This window comes from Chelonoidis abingdonii, chromosome 1 (assembly GCF_003597395.2).
Source record: "Chelonoidis abingdonii isolate Lonesome George chromosome 1, CheloAbing_2.0, whole genome shotgun sequence".
In the NCBI taxonomy this organism is placed as follows: Eukaryota; Metazoa; Chordata; order Testudines; family Testudinidae; genus Chelonoidis; species Chelonoidis abingdonii.
In genome coordinates, this window is record NC_133769.1 from 304,377,530 (window position 1) to 304,381,511 (window position 3,982).

Sequence of the window (3,982 nt, forward strand, 5' to 3'; positions counted from 1 at the left end):
AAAGCTTTATATAAAAAAGAGAGAAAAAAGACATGAAATATTGTCTGTATCAGGTTGACAATACAGGATCAATTACTTAAAAGAAAAATATGAATAAACAGCCTTATTCAAAAAGATATCCAATTTAAAACATTCCAGCAAACTACATACATGTAAATACAAAAAAACAATAAAAGCCTATTGTCTTATACCTGTACTTACAACTGGGAAACAGAAGATTAGAAGCTTGGAGATAGAAAGATCCCTCTCATAGTTGAGAGACAGACCGGAGAACAGAGAGAGCAGACAAAGGGGACACACACCCAAACATTCCCTCCCTGAGCTTTTAAAAAATCAGGTTTCCTGATTGGTCCTCTGGTCAGGTGTTTGGTTCCCTTTGTTAACCCTTTACAGGTGAAAGAAACATTAATCCTTAGCTATCTGTTTGTGACAAGGATAGAGTGTATATTGTTGAGATGACGTAAATAAAAGTAAGTCTTCCTATGTGTTTCAGCTCTTGCTTTTCTCCCTCTCTGGGTTTAGCCACAAGGAATCCTTGCTGTTTTTGCTGATACAGACTAACATGGCTACCCCTCTGAAACCTGTTACTAATAAACACATTTTCCAGAGTTGTCAGCCTTTTTCTGAATTATGCCAATAACATTTTAGTGCATGTCTTTAGTGTGATCATATGCATATTTGTTTTGTATTTGTAATGTTTATATGCAACTGTTAAAATAGAAATTACTTATGTTTATTTTTTTGCCTTGCTATGCTCTACAACTTACATTTTTCAGTCTTGGCTGTGTGTCCCTGGATTTGGTTTACAAAATATGGTCACCTTATTGCCCTTTAATTTATACATATTGATTTCACACCTTCATATTAACATTCCTGAGTGTCCCTATGTGGGCAAGTCTTAAGCAAAAGAGAGGGAGAAAAAACATAATAGTCGTCATCATGGCACATTGGACTCTCTTAAGGCTCAGATATGCCAGCTAGGTACAAGCACAGATGTAGCAGGACAGCATACCCACTTTTTCACCCCATCAGGGCGTGAACATATTAAGCCCTTGCAGGCTTGGCAAACTATGCTGGCTAGTGCCTGGGCGATGAAACCACTATGTTGCCCCTTTTATTCCTGTTTCGGGGTATCTTGCATCTTCCTCATTCTTATGTACCTGCAAAGCAACAGGAAAAACATCTGACACTTGATGGGTAAGGACAGGGTGGTGCCTGACTCTCACTCATTAACAAGTAAAAACAAACCATTCATGATGTGATTGGTGCATAAAGGAACAAAGAGAGTAGCTATCAGCTAAAAGAGGTCCCTTCCATTTTCAGTTTTAGATTAGAATATTTAGCTCCTGCTGGCATTTCTAAATCCAATCCAGAGTGCAGGGATCAGTTTGTTTTTAATCCTGTACGAGAAGCAGAAGCAGCTAGAAGCATTTTAGAGCTGCCACAGCTCTAGTGTTAGTATACAAAACCTACATTATTTTAATTCTCATCTTTTGAGCTAGAGCTTGTCCCTGAGTATTCACAGAAAAGGCTGAATAGAAGTGCCTTGCTGAGTGCAAGAGAAACCATATTTGTACACAAATGTATGTGCCTGTTGAATGTTGTAGATCTCTAACATAAACAAATAATGAAATATTATGGCAGGGGAAAACTCATTGATGGAAATAAAGCCAAATCTTTTGCTTCCTAGCTTAATGCTATGTCTTGGGGCTGTAAGATCAGGTCTACTATCTGAGCCCAGTAGAGAATCTATCAGAAACAATCAGCTCCTCTTAGCACAGACAGAACCTTAGCAATAATATCTATAGATATTTATTCTATCTAAAATGGGTTATTCAGATTTTATCTTGTACATCCTTAAGCCAGGAAGTTCCACAAGTGAAAAGAAAAGGAAACCAGACTCTCAGATCAACTGATGGGAAAGCTTTTTTCCCCATGCGTTCTGTCCTTGATCAGCTGCAGAACTAAAAAGGTGTCAAAAAGAACAACTAATAAGATGGAGCAAATTAAGTTAAAACCCTACACGACTTTGTTTTTTCATTTTATAAGGAAGGTATCAGCACCACCTCAAATTCACTGTTAGCTACTGTACCAGAGGCAGGATTTTATTGTCTTGAAAAGGATGCATTGTTGAGCAACCAGATCTGAAGAATGTTTCTTTTGGATCAGAAGCCATACCCCTGGAAGTCAATAGTAAGAAACCCATTGACTTCAATGGGCTTTGAATCAGGACCTATGAGATTAAGGGAACTAATTTTTTTCACAATGGGAAAAGAGAGACTTCGACATGCTCTAATAGCATGTTTTTTTATTATTATGAGAGGGAAATGCAAAGTTGTGAGTGAGAGATTCACAGTACAGAGACACATTTTTATTCTAATAAGTGGTTAAAAACTAACAGCCCTCACACCACCAATCACAAACATGGAGTAAATGGGGAACTGAGATAGAATTACTTCTACTTCATAGAATGTACTTTCACAGATACAGAAATACTTCTTACCTATAGAATAAATTATCAGGAAAGACAATTGAAACAAAGATTATACATTAAATAGGAAATATAAGGTAGAAATGAGTTATAATTATTTCTTGAGAAAGAGGGAAGTGAGGAAGTATAGTGAAAAAGTGGGAAGGTGTGACAATAGTACATTAAAAAGAGAATGTTATAACTATACAGTAAATTATTTTTCATACCACAATAAAATATTTAAATATAATTTACAATATATCATTATTAAATAATAGTAAAAGTGAAATACTTTTAATTGTGGGAGGAGACAGCACCACAAAAAAGGTGGGAAAACTGGCAAAGAAAGCCACCTGCACAAATAATATACCTGGTGCTCTACCCATGGAAGTTATAGTGTAAATATTTAAAGCAAAACAGATGAATGTGGAGACTTTCTCAACACAAAATAAAATAGAAATAATAAATACTGTGCAAGTCTGAAAGGTCAGAGTATCTCAGATACTGATTAAATTTTCATCGTGTTTTCTCTAGCAATGTAACTATGTCCCCTTAATAGAAACATGTTCTCAGTTAACTTATGTCCACAATGTAGGGACAGCAATACAGAAGAGGCTTTTTATTGTTTTTAACTAAAAAAGTATTTTGCTAACAATTCAATTAGTGTAGCTCAATAAATGGGAGTTTTTTCCTCCATCCCACTTACCAATTTGATGATGCCATCTTAAAAGGTCAAAAGACTCTGATCAAATATACAAGTGTTGCCCATTAGAAAACAAGGGTCAGTTGATTTTTTGTTTTATTTTTGCATCTTAAATTTATATATATAATATATATACACTTGTATCGTTTAAGAAATAAACACTTGATCCTGAAAAAACTTGATCTCAGAAGAACTACTCGTGCATAAAGTTACACAGTGCTAAGTCCTTATATCATTGGATAATATATTAGAGAGAGCAAGGTGTTACATAGTTGCAGTCAGTGCCATAATGCTAAGATCTCAAGAGCAGCCAAGGAAAAAAGGAATAAATTTATAGGAAGAAGACACTGAACTCACCTAGACTTCTGTAAGGCATCACTATCACTCACCACCGTGCTTGGCAAGACTGGACATCTATGAGGCAGGAAAAAAAAACAAAACTTTTTTTAAGATAAAAGGCTTGGTTATCTGGTTTAGATTTCATTTACTCTGTTTACATAGTTGAATTTTCTAGTGCACGAAAGTGTTCCTCATTCCACTGAGGGTCTTGAGATAATTTCCAAATTTAAACACTTGAAATACCTGATGTAAAGTGTTTTCAGACCAGATGTTTTATAAGTTCCAAATAAAATAAACAGAATACATTTGCACGAGTAGGGAGTTGTGGAATGAACAGTACAAGAAAGAAGTACATAAAAGAATGTGCAACTATTACATTGGGTATTGTAGTCCCTCTGCAGCGGACATAGTAGGCATATTTTAGTAGAATATCACATTAGTAAATTGCCATAGAGTAAAGGGACATAGTA

General features: G+C 35.4%; 1 long non-coding RNA gene across 3 annotated transcripts in view; it reads right to left on the reverse strand.

Moving 5' to 3' along the window:
• LOC142046096 (uncharacterized) overlaps positions 1-3,591 on the reverse strand; it is a 167,460-nt gene extending 163,869 nt beyond the window's left edge. For 2 of the 3 annotated variants that reach the window (XR_012655016.1, XR_012655014.1), the window contains exon 1: positions 3,531-3,591. This is a non-coding gene — a long non-coding RNA (uncharacterized LOC142046096). The remainder of the gene's footprint in view (positions 1-3,530) is intronic. The other variant, XR_012655015.1, reaches the window with a different exon arrangement.
• Positions 3,592-3,982: the final 391 nt, after the last annotated feature.